Consider the following 13202-nt stretch of genomic DNA (forward strand, 5'->3'; position numbering starts at 1 on the left):
CCAGCAACAAGGAGCGGCTACCACCGTCTACTGCGCTGCTGCCCCGGAACTCGAGGGTCTGGGAGGGATGTATTTCAACAACTGCTGCCGCTGCCTGCCGTCCCCGGAGGCTCAGAGCGAAGACAGGGCCCACGCCCTGTGGGTGCTCAGTGAGAGGCTGATCCAAGAGCGACTCGGCAGCCAGTCAGCCTGAGCCGGGGAGCAGCCAGGAGGGATGCACTGGCCTGCTCCACCGCTGGCCCCCTTCCAAGTTTATCATCCAGGGGGTTTCCATGTCCCTCCAACACACACCCGCAAGAGTAAAGGAAACAAGAGCAGTCACAACAGAGTGAAAAATGTTAAGTACCAATGGGAATCTGGGGATTGCAGGGGTGAAGGGACAACTCTCACTTTCCCGGGGCTGGGTCCCTCTGCTTTCCACTGATGGCCTGCTTGAAAGTGACAGGTTGCTTGGTAGGTGGGTCCCCTCTCTCTCTGTAGAAGCACAAGCAATTCTCTCTCAACTGTTTGGAATAGCCCCATGTCCTTTTGCCCTACCCAGCCACCGCCACTGACCATTGCAGCCCCAGGCTGGCTTTAGGGAGAAAGGAACAGTGCTCCTCCGTCCTTGTCGCATTGATCCAGGAGATAATTGTTTCATTCATTCTGACCAAGGCTGACCTGCCTTGGCAAGGATGGGCAGAGAAATCTCACACCCTGGTCCCAGCCCACCGGTGTGATATTCAGAGGTGAAGTGAAGTAGGCAGAGCTACGGGGTGGCAGAAGGGCTGGTCAGAGCCTTCGTTGCCAAAGTTGTACCCAAATTTCTTTCAAGATTAAAACGAATTCTGCAGATCATTCCCTAGATACCTTCGTTGTCCTGAAGAACATGCAGGATGCTGTGGGGTGGGGAATAGAGAGTTGTCCCGTTCCGTCATCATCCACAATTTCCATTCTCCTGCCAACATATTCCTCTCTCCCTCCCATCCTATGCTTCATAAAGAAAAACATGCTTGAATATGATCACCTGAAGTTTGTACTGTTTCTTTAAACGTTCGTTTCAGTTTTTTTGTTTTTGTTATTTTTTTAGAAAAGAAATCTGGAGGAAAAATAAAGCGCTTCTTGTAGACGCCAGGAAAACACCATTCTTGTTTCTTCTCTGAGTTTGTGTTTTGTTTTTGTGCTTTGTGGCTGTCTGTGGGCCAAGCTGTCTCACGCGATGAGCATGCCAGCATCATATTTTTCTGTGAAGGAAAGAAAGAAAAGAGAAATGACTATCGCTTAATTTCACCTTAAGGTGTTTTGTTATTACTTACACTGGGTTCTCCTTGACACTCAGCCCTTTTCATTTGCATCATGGCTTCCAGCCCTGTGCCAACAGGGACATGAGAAAGTCCACGTGGCAAGATGGAGGGAGAGAAAGCTCCTGCCGAAATTCCAGGAGAGTGCAGGGGGCATGTGTGTCACGTCAGGCCAGGAAACATCATCACTCTCCTCCAGGGGCCAGCAGCCTGGCTACACATCCTCCCAGCCAGCTATATCCTCCCTTACAAAATCTTTATGATCATAGGACCTTTAAAACTATGAACCAGATAATGCCATTTTTCTGGTCCAAACTCTTCACTGCTTCTAAGGTGGATCATTTGCAAAAGCAGTCATCAGGATATACCTTGGGAAGCCCCTTCCCACCCTGACTCTGACCCTGGCCACATGACTATCTTTGGCCAATGTGAAAAGTACTCCCACTCTGGGGCTTGCCCTTCCCTGTTGCTCTTTGGAATCCTGCAACCTTTATCATAGGAATGAGCCTGGGATGGCCTGCTGAACGATGAGAGGGGCAAAGCCACTGCCCAAATTATCCTCAGCCTAATGGACAGACAAAAGTGAGGTCATCCACATTATCAGCCCCAGCAGAGCCAACCCAGATAAGAAGAACCTCCCTGCTCAACCCCCAGAACTGTAATAAGAATAATAATAATAATAATAGTAATTTTGTTATTTTTAGACACTGGCTCAGGATTACTCGTTATGCAGGAAAAGCTAACTGATACCGTTTCTCACCTCACTCCAGTTTTTTTTTGACATAGTCCTCTCATCATCTGGTCTCCAGCTAACTCTCTGATCCATGTTCTAGCACCTTCTCATCTTCTAGAAGCCATTTTAGATGTTCTGTGTTCCTCCTAACTCAAGGTCTCCTTAATGACTTTCCCATATTCTGAAATACTTTGCTCGCAGAGGCCTACTTGCCTTTCTTCCTTGCTGCTTTCTGCTCGCTGCTCAGGTGTTACCTCCCTCTGACAACCGTGGTGTCCATCCATCCCTCTCTCTTCCTGGACCTTCTATTTTTCTCCTCAACACTCTATCCCACTGGACACATTATTTACTTATAGACTCTATTCTATACGCTCACTTCTCTCTCCATTCCTATAACATGAAATCTGCCTACTTTGTTACCATCTTGGCCATGATGCCTTGACCTCCCCTGTCACATAGCAGGCTTAATGAACAACCATTGAAAAAAAGAATGTCTTTATGTTCATGAAAATAATTTCCTGTCATTGTGAGAAGGCTCTCGAGCTGCACACTGTGCTAAGCAAGCAACATGAAGTCTGATGTCTACAGTGACCATAAGCCTACCTGCCAGTCTGCCCCTTCTCCTGTTTTAGGGATGAACAAATAGAAACCAAGAGATCTTATAGTTTCCTCTGTCCACACAACTCCTAAGTTGGTAGAGCTCTGACTCATGCCAGGTCTGTTTGATTTCAAGGTCACCAGCATCCCTGCACCAATGCCACCACTATCTGATAGGATGGACCACCTGCAGCTGAGCAGAGAGGTGACTTTATATGTTTGACTCTTGGGGAGCTTTAAGTATTTGGTGAAAGTGGAAGTTAAGCCACCATTAAGGAAGACAGGGGAGACTCATCACCCAAAATGATGTCCAAAATACCACTGAGACCCTGGCGGCCACCTCTGTGGATCCTCTGTCAGGCTGGTCAGTGAGGCTGGGCGAACTTTTGAAGGGGAGATGAGGATTCAGCCAAGTCAAGGAACTCCCTAAGTCACATAGACCAAGTCTTTAGACATTCATTCAACAAACATACCAAGTGTCATATTCTAGAAATTCAAAATTAAGGCAAACCCCTCCCCAGTCCCTGCTACATGGGAATTTTCATCTTGGGTCTATAGGAGTCTTCACAATATACAGGTACTAACCAACTTTATCAAAAGTTCTCTAGGTGACCGGAAGATGAACTAAGGCCTAAGAACAAAAGCTCCCCCCCGTCAGATGCTGCCGATCTCTGTGGGCCATTTTTCCATCCCACATGCATTAATCCCTTTGGCCAATTCTGTGGAAAATTCCTAGACAGATGATCAAATGGCAAAATTCCTATTTTAGTTTTAGACCTTCCTAAGGCCAAGGTTATTTCTCACCATCTTTCATGATACATACTTATCTCTATATGTAAACAGACATGCGTGTACACACATGCACACATCATGTATATATAATGCACCACACATGTACATACACTAGACATGCTTGTACACGCACACACACGGGCATTTATACACATATATGTGTATACACAGTCCCTAACTTATTATGTCTGACTTATGATTTTACAAGTTTACAAGGGTAGGGAGGTGCCTGTGGTTTAGGGAGTAGGGTGCCGGCCCCACTCCCGGAGGTGGTGGGTTCAAACCCAGCCCTGGACAAAACACAAGGGTGAGAAAGCGATGCACATTCGGTAGAAACTGTACTTCAAATACCTCTACAACCACTGTTCCCCGCTTTGAGTATAGTATTCAATAGCTTACATGAGATATTCAGGACTTTATTATTTCAACAAGTCTGTGTATTAAATGGTTTTGCCCAATCATACACTAACTTAATTCTCAGCATGTTTAAGGTAGGCTAGGCTAAGCTATGATGCTCAGTAGGTCAGAAGTATCAGAGTATCAGATGTGTTTTGACTCAATAATATTTTCAACGTACAACGGATGTATCAGGGTATAACCCCATCGTTCAGCCCAGGAGTATCTGGGTATGTACAGATGGGCATCTGCAGCCCAAACTTGTGTGTAATAATGATCCTACTCTGTCCTCACCACTGCTACTGACACAGCAGATACCATTAACTGGCCAGCTACCCTGTGCCAGTGGATGGTTTAGGAAGATTACACACTCATTTTTATCTTGTGCTGACGTGCTCTATCCACAGCTGGTGCACGGCAGAGCCAACATGTAAGGCCATCTCCACTCACCTCGGATCCCGCATGCCTCCCACAATCCCCACCCTTCTGTAGGCAGCCTATACGTATTCCATGAGTGAAGGAAGACCAGCGGGTTTCCTACCTAAGAGTGGGATCTGGCTTTCCTCTTGCTATCATTTTTGTACATGCCGTTGATCCAGCGAGCATGGCTCGGGCCCCACCAACATTTCCCAATAGACCCCTCTCCTGTTCTGCGTGTCCCTGGGTCTGTGCCTGGCCTTGTTTCCCTGGGCTACTTATGGACTCAGTGTCCAGAGCTCTCCACCCTTGCCCCAGTGCTACAGAATCCACCCAGGCAGGAAGAGTAAGAGTTTCTCTGGAGTCATTTTCTCCCGAGGGTGCTCCCTGAGTTTCTTTAAACCCAAAGGCAGCCCGTTTCCCCTTCATGCCGGATTAACAAAGACCTTGCTGCAACTTATCAATAGGAAACAAGAAATTGAAGCATCCCCAGCAATGACTGAAGCCTGTGGCTTGTGGTTTTGCTCTTTAAAATGGGGTTATGAGTGGTTTTGTTTTGAACTTCAATGAAGGAGGCCTGATCACTTTCATCAAGGTCAATGCTAGGCCAGAAAGACTTGGCTTGCAATATCACTGCCCATTCTGGCCACCAGCAGGGACCATTTTTAGATACTTATGTGAAGAAAAAAAAAACAACCATCTAAAATAGCAATACTTGCCCTGCATATTAACTCTTTCTGCTTCTCGACACATCCAAATGAGTTTGGTTGAAATTATTTAATATGATGAAATGTCATCCACGTAATCATTGACAAAACTGCTCTGAATTGTGTCCACTGATGAAATGATACAGCAACAATAAAGGACATTTTTAGAAAGGAAAATAAAAAGACTGAGACTACCACTATTTGAACAAGGACATTACCATCTTTCATTATTAATTTTCTACTCTTCATGGGTATTTGGTTTTATCCGCCTCCCACCTCTTATTTCTGAGTTTTTACCAGCTTTTTAGTGGATGTCAGTGATGGACCAGCATTTGAAAAGCCACCCCCCATCACAGGTTACACCACCGGCACCTGCGTGTTTGTGTTTGTCTGTAAGCTTCTCAATGATGAGTGTTGCCAGTGCAACTTTTTAAAAAACTTATCTTAACATCCTATCTCCCCAACAGGTAACTACTTACATTCCCAAGCAGCCAGCCTCCTTATTTAAAGTATAAGCATTTTGTCTTTCATTTTCCCTCAGGACAGAGTTCACAACTTTAATTAGAGTGGAAATTCAGAGTGAGTCTATATTCGGTTTGGGTAGGAAAAAAAATCAGTTCAGCGGAGCCTCTTCACCTTTGGGTTCTCATCATTCCACCCGTGAATGACCTGCCTTTGTCCTTTCCGTGGACCCCATCTCAACACAGCACAGAGACCAAAACGCACACCCCGAACCCTCTGGGGTTCAGGCCAGCTGATGAACTTACCCCACAAGCTGCAAGTCCTTAGCTGCTGCTGCTTCCCGCCTGACACGTCATCCGCTTTTATGAAAACGTGCCACACCACTCAGAAAGATTGTCTTGCATTCTAAGCTGATCTGTTTGCAAGGCCATGCCCTGCTGCTTCTTAGGCATGAGAGAATAAAAGCTCCTTCTAATTTTCCAAATAGAGATATGCAAATGAAGGCTCTCCATCACTCACGCTGATTACAGAGGCCCTGTGCTTCCTCCAGCTTTCCTCATGTTAGCTGATGTTCATCAGGATCTGGGCCTTTTTTTTTTTTTCTTTTTTGAGACAGAGTCTCACTTTGTCACCCTCACAGCAACCTCAAACTCTTGGGCTCAAGTGATTCTCTTGCTTCAGCCTCCCAAGTAGCTGGGACTATAGGCACCTACCACACTGCCTGCTATTTGTAGAGATGGGGGGACAAGGTGTCCCTCTGGCTGAGACTGGTCTCAGACTCAGGAGCTCAGGCACTGCCCCTGCCTCAGCCTCCCAGAGTGCTGGGATTACAGGTGTGAGCCACCACGCCCGGCCTAGGACCTTGTCCTTTTATGTTTTGGAAGTGGGAAAATGTCTCATTTGATGCTAGGCACCCCTGAGGAGAAATTCTACTTTTCTTACCAATACTTTGTGCAAAATGCTTACCTGAAATTCTTTGTTCATGTAATACTACTTTTGTTTTTTTGTTTTTTCAGACAAGAGTCTAATTACTCTGTCACCCTAAGTAGAGTGCCATGGCACCAAACTCTTGGGCTCAAGGGATTCTCTTGCCTCAGCCTCCTGAGTAGCTGGGACTACAGGCACCAGCCATAACGCTCGGCTAGTTTTTCTGTTTTTAGTAGAAACCTAAACAATTCTGTAAATTGATAAAAAACAAGGAAGAAAGGAAAGTGGAGGGGTGTAAAAGACCACAAACAGAACGGACAGAGCGCCTGTGTCTCTTACGCCCCTCCACTTACATTCCTTCGTTCCTTTTTTTTTCAATTCACAGAACTGTTTAGGTTTCTCTAAGCTGCACAAGTGTGGAATTTATCTGAATAAGGCTTTACTCTTTATATCCTTTAAATATGATTTGCAAGATTGATTCATAAAAATGTTCCATCATCATTTAAAGAGCTGATCTTAGATATAATTGCTGAATAATTTTCTTTTAAACAAAACTTATTGCTGTTTTTATTAGAAACTTAAAATGTGAGCTCAGCATTTAAGCTTGTCTGGGAGACCTAAAACATGCACTAACCCTCAGTCTTACCACTCATAATAACCAGCGTAAATATTCTGGTATTTCTATTTTGATGCATTTAAAAACGAATTTGTGTCTTGTTTTAGTTCTATATAGTTGAGCTAATACCCCATACACAATTTTATATATTTTAAACTAAATCATTTTCAAATCTTTTAATGCCTTCATAATCCTGTATTTAGTGAACAGACAAACAGTAGTTACTTAATCGTTCTACTTTTCTTAGAGAGTAAATGCCCCCCACCTCCATGTTTCACTAATATAAATAGTTTAGTAAATATATTTGTGTAAGACTTTTGAGGGATAGTTTGATTATTTTCCTAACTTGGATCCCAAGGAGAATCCTGGGTCAAACAATATGGAAATTTTTAAGGCCCTGGCAAGAGAATGTTTTCTGGGCTGCCCACGGCTGGCTTTTATCTTCCCTGCAGGTTTTCTAGGAGAAGAGCAGGTGTGTTTCACCCAGGTGGCTTTGCTGCTGGTGAGTTTATTTCCCCCAGATGATCTCCTTGTCTGGCACAAGACAGTGTTAATCTTACCCGGAGATGCCACTGAAAGTTCCTGGGTACGGAATGCTCCTTCCCATCTGGAGCCAAGACAGAAGAGGAGCCTATGTCAGCGAAATAAAAAGGCTGAATGCAGAAAGCACAAAGCAGCAAGCTACACTCTGGGTCAGCCGGTTTCACCAGCCTTCTGATAGTGTGAGGAGAAAGTCTGGAGACTTTTCTTGGCCGAGTTGGGAAATGTTCAGAATTCTTCACCTGTTTTGCTGAGACAGGGCTTAACTTGGTTCTGTTTGGGAATTAAGATGAAGTTTGGGAATTGTGATGAAGTATCTGAATTTTTGCTCTTATTAGTGGCTGCCTTCAAATTCATTTCCAGGAGGAAAGCTGAGCAGATCCTCCCTGGATGATTTGAGAAATAATTCAGGGCTGGGCTAATCCCAGCACTCTGGAGGTAGAAGGTAGATTACTTGAGCTCAGGAGTTTGAGACCAGCAAGAGCAAGACCCCATCTCTGTAAAAATATAAAACTAGCTGGGTGTTGTGGCAGGCGCCTATAGTAGCTTGGGAGGCTGTGGCAGGAGGATCACATCCACTAAAGAGTTTGAGGTTGCTGTGAGCTATGATGCCATGGTACTGTACACAAGGAATGGAGTGAGACTCTGTCTCAAAATAATAATAGTAATAATAATTCAGTCATGTTACCCAGAACCTTCTAGAAGCCTGCATAAATCACTCTAAATGTTCCCAAGGCCTTCACAGTTTCAGGACCTTTAAAACGCAGAAGCACTGTAGTCCCAGCTACTTGGGAGACTGAGGGAAGAGAATCATTTGAGGTTGCTGTGAGCTGCGATGCCACAGCACTCTACCGAGGGCGACATAGTGAAGTGAGACTCTGTCTCAAAAAACAAAACAAAACAAAACAGAGAAGCGGAAGACATGGAAAAAATGGACACCTATATATCAATATCAGTGCCTCCTGTTCAATCTCAACAGTGACAACATATCATTTTACATAAAATCACAATTATCATTGTTAATAATATAAACCAGACCCTCTGACCCAGAAACTCAAGTATAGGAGTTAATCTTAAAACAAGACAATCTTCACAGTTTGGACAACTGCTATGACAGTGATTGTGTGTGTACACCCATGCACATATCAGGAATGTTGGATTTCAAAAACTGCATTAATACACTAATGGATCTGAGAAGTGCTATTATTAAAAACAATTACCTTCAACCTCAAATCTCTTGAATATAGGCCACTGCCTTTTTTTTTTTTTTTGATACCTATTTGTTAACAGAAACAATAGTCTTCCCCGGGGGCGCCAATAGAGAAATGTGTTTCTTAAAGCAATGATAATAGAAATAATACTAATAATGAAAAACTGAGATCTCTTTAAATATGTCACGTTTGGGGTGAGGTTCTCTCCCAGGAAATGATGCTGTGGAAGAAATTTAATCAACCAAAATGATGTTTATCACGTATTAGGTGAAAACCACAGGTTATAAGAGAGTTTGTAGGACATGATCCCGTTTTTGTTAGACAAATATATATTCATGAATTTGCACATGTAAACTAAGAGGGAAAGTTGGAAGGTGCTTGCTAGTGCTTACAGCTGGGTAGAGGGAATGTGGGTGACTTTTTCTTTATGCTTATCTGTATTCCCACGTTTTCTACCATGAAAGTAAGCACTAATACATTTTAAAAAGTAAAAGTTATAAAAACAAAGACAAAACCTGCCAATGATTGTAAAATGTGCCCAACTGCCTACAGAAGCGTTACGGCACTGCTGTGAGCTGACTCGGGTCCAGGAATTCATCCTCCAGAAAGTTCTCTGCAGTTGACACTTACTGACAGAAATGGAATGGCGTTTAAGTTTCAGGGAATGGGGTGGAGAACCTTAGGGCTGCATCACACAAAGAAAAATACGTTTGAAGAAAATAAAAACGGATAGGTTATTCTTGGCCACTTCATTTTTTTAAGATAACTGGCTGGTTCTCAGAGTCAGCTTTCAAGGCTGTGTGTGTACAAACACCACCTCCCTGCAGCTTCGGCCAGGGGAGTCTGACTTTCTGCCACGGTTGAACGATATTCTCCAATCGTTCAGTTCCTCACCTCTCCACCTCACTGCACTCCTGGTAACCTTGAACACTCATGCCCAGCTTTTCCCAAACCCGGAGTGTGGATGTACCGCAGACCCCTTTCTACCTGCCATCTCATTATTGCTTGTTAAAAATTTGAAATAAATGATAAGCTGAAGTACTGGTTTTGTTTGCCCATTTGGTCTCTGCTAATATTTTTAAAACAACATATTATTAGAAAAGTAAAATAATACCTCTTCTGCTAGTCTGAGCAAATACTCTCATCAAAAAACCTTGAACAAAAATATTTAGACATAAAAAGTCTCGGCAACATTGATGTAACAGTTGAGTGGAGAGAGATGTAAAGACCAGTTTCCTTCTGGGAAACAGATGAAAACCCATTATTTGAGGACTTAAAAAAAAAATACTGAGTTGTATGAGATTCTAGTTGCAGGGAAAGGATTAAAAGTATACCATCTCCAAGGAAAATATGAACAACTAAGAAAATACTGAAATAACTTATTACTAACTATCAGTCTAAATGAGCATGTTGGTGGTTGGCAGGGTGCCCTGAGAATCAGACCTGGGCTTAGCAATAAGATGAAGAAGAAGAAGCTTCACCAGCTCTTGCTCTGACTTAAGTTCCAGGGCAGGAAATCCACAGACCACTGTCAAGGTTTGGGACCTGCGTGCAATTCCGTGGCTGTGAACTTTCCCACTTGGGCCATCGTGATTCCTGAGTCCATGGCGGTGTTTCCACTGCGTCCAGCATCCTTTTCCAAGGTTGGCATAAACATTTAAATGTTTATGTTTACCATAAACATTTCCACAGATACACAAAGGTAGGCATGAAACACAGCAGGAAGGGGCCCTCTGCCCACATTGGGTCTGGTTGAAAATTCAGGTGTTTCTCCTCTGTTTGCCTATAGGCTGGGGTATGAGGCAGTTTCCTCAGGAAGATGAATGAGTGGACGCGGTGGGTTGGGAGTCTCTGAGGGTCCCACTCAGGGCTTCCACTGAGAGTGCTCTCGTCAGAAGCTGGAACGGGAGGATTGTGCACATAGACTACAATGACAGTGGCACCTGCTGGGGTCATGCAGAGTGGGCCCTGTGTCCTCCTCCCAGCATCACCATGGTGGGCCAATCTGAATGTGAGGCGTGGAGGGGAAGGCCATGCCAGGATGAGGTGTTAGTTGATAATCCATAAGGACACAGATGTCTTGGAGAAAGAATCCAGTGCGGTGGAAAGCCCGTTCACACACATCCACCTCCTCCTCTCCCACCAGTCATGTGATCCTGGGCATGGCAGAGTTTCTTTCTTCTAAACGAGACCTACAATACCTGGGTCACATGAACTTTATCCCTGTAAGGACAAAGGCCACAGCAGGGGTTTACTCATGTCTATTTTAAATCTCTCACTGCCAGACCAGAAGGACCGGCTCTGTCTTCAGCAGCCCCTTGGAAACAGACTTTGATGGGGCCATGAGGACAGTGGTGGTGAGGACTCAGTGGCCCACCCTATGCTTGTGGGTGCCCAGCGCTCACATGGAAGGCAGGCATTTTACGGGTGTCTCTTAAATAGTCTATCAAGTGCTGCTCTGTCCCTGCACTAGTCCACTGTGTGGGGAATTCACTCCACACTCAGAGGGGCTGCTTGCCTGGCCAGAGAGCCGCGGAGTCGTAAAAGTGTCATAATATTATGAACAGCCTGAAGACATGCCCCATGTTCTGTGCTGGGCAGTGAGGGGGGACAAATGAGGTGTGGGGTGTAGGCCATTTGATGGCTCCATCCACCTGTGGAGCGGGGAGTGAGGACAAGGCCGAGAGACTAGGGATTCAACATCCAGAGCAGTGGTGCTGCCCACAGAGTCTGCTGACCTGTCGGGCCCCTGTTATTCCTTCCCTCTGTTTCAAAGGGAAAGATGCTGGGTCTCTCTGCCCTGTGAGATGGGTCCTAAATCCACTTCCTCATACACTGACCGATTCTGGGGCTCTGAGCATCAGGCTGCCAGTGAATTAATTTAACTCCATGTTTATGGGCGTTTTGCAGGCAGTGGTAAGCACATGGCCCCACCATCTAATTAAAAGGGACTCTTATCAATTTGCAGGATAGTTGCTTACAGAAAAAAAAATTATAATAAAAACACTACAGCGAATCCTTCATTCTTAAGAGGTAAATATCAATCACTCAGTGAGACTGCTAGCATTTCACGGCTGCTCTGTAAACGGGCTGTAAACACACGCATGCCAAATGAACCTGCAGAAAAGCCTTGCTTTGGGGAAACATCCATGTTTCCCATGGAGTGGACTTTCTGGAATTAAATTGCATAGGACCTCTCTGAGGACTGGATGCAGGAGGTGGTTATGACATAGCTTCCTAAACTTGGCTAAAGTCGGGTGCTTCTGGGGTTGCCACCCAGCAGCGGCAGAGAGAATGCACAGAAGGTTGTGACCAACAGATGGGACTGAGGAAGAAGCATTGTGGCTCAGAGGGCACCTGGAAGGCAATGGACCAGACGCCAGAAAGCCCAGCCTAGACCCTGCCCTGGCCTTGAGGGTGGTCTTGAGCAGACAGGACTAGACCACTGATTTCTAACAATGCTTCAGTCCTGGAAAATCATACAGTACAATGGAATACTCATAGTTCAAAGGTTGGTTCTACAACGGAGCAATCTTTAGCAAGAAAAGATGCCTCTCTGTGTCTGCAAAGTTGACCTGAAAAATGGGTAGTCCCCAGGGTTCCCTAAAGTCTGCAGCAATCAATCAAGTATATGAACACAATTGACACACAGTCTCCCTAGGAATCCCACCGTGGTGTGTGCTTTCTGAACCCAGCATTCTAAGATTATAGCCCAACCTTCCCGGACAAAATGCACTTGTTTCCCAGCAAGATGGGCTCCCTGAGATCCTTGGTTGCTCTTTTATTTTGTGGTAAAAGTCAAGAGACACAGATTACTGACCCCACCTCCCACTTCCACCTCCTGCCCAGTCATGCCTTTTTCTAATTCCATGGGGAAGGGCTGCATTCTGTAATATTTCTCTGCCCAGATTTACAATTATCACTTGCCTACAACTGGCTGCAGCTTGTCAGGCTGGTCTACTTCAGATATCTGTTTTAAAAATTACCCAAAAAGCAAATTAAAATAAGGAACGTCATGTTCTTCTGTGTAGTCACATTAGTTTTGACTCTGGAAAAATGGGGAAAAAATAGCTCCCAGGCAGAGGAACGGGGACAGCCAAGGTACTGTTACCCTGCCCAGATGCAAAATCTGGACAGCAGGTGGCTCAGGTCCAGCAATCCCCTAAGCTCATCTGGGAGAAAATATTGAAGTCACCAAAGCCAGCCCTGCGGGAGCTGAGTATATTTAATGGGCTGGGTAAGGATGGCAGAGCAGGATGCTACATTTTGGAATTGGTAATAAAACCAGAAGTAAGCTCTTGTCACATTTTAATTTTTAAACTAATATCAGATATGAACCTCAACGAAAGACTATCAAGAATGTAATCTACTGGGGCTTTGGTAGTTCTTTTAAAAAAAGAGGTGGGGGTGGGGTGGGGAGTGTGTCATCCAGATTCTGAAAGCCAGAAGAAGTGGAAATAAAATCACCTATGTAATGGAGCAGAAGACAGTAGTCTCGGCGCGGAGCACAGAGGAAGATTCCTG

At 44.8% G+C, this 13202-nt stretch overlaps 1 protein-coding gene across 1 annotated transcript in view; it reads right to left on the reverse strand.

Annotated features, from left to right (window-relative positions):
* Window positions 1-1100: 1100 nt before the first annotated feature.
* The window catches only part of MAF (MAF bZIP transcription factor), a 347162-nt gene continuing 335060 nt past the window's right edge, over window positions 1101-13202 (reverse strand). Inside the window, exon 3 of the mRNA XM_053608919.1 lies at window positions 1101-1223. The gene's annotated coding sequence lies outside the window, so the exon portion shown is untranslated. The remainder of the gene's footprint in view (window positions 1224-13202) is intronic.

Source organism: Nycticebus coucang, chromosome 2 (genome assembly GCF_027406575.1).
Source record: "Nycticebus coucang isolate mNycCou1 chromosome 2, mNycCou1.pri, whole genome shotgun sequence".
Taxonomy (NCBI): Eukaryota; Metazoa; Chordata; class Mammalia; order Primates; family Lorisidae; genus Nycticebus; species Nycticebus coucang.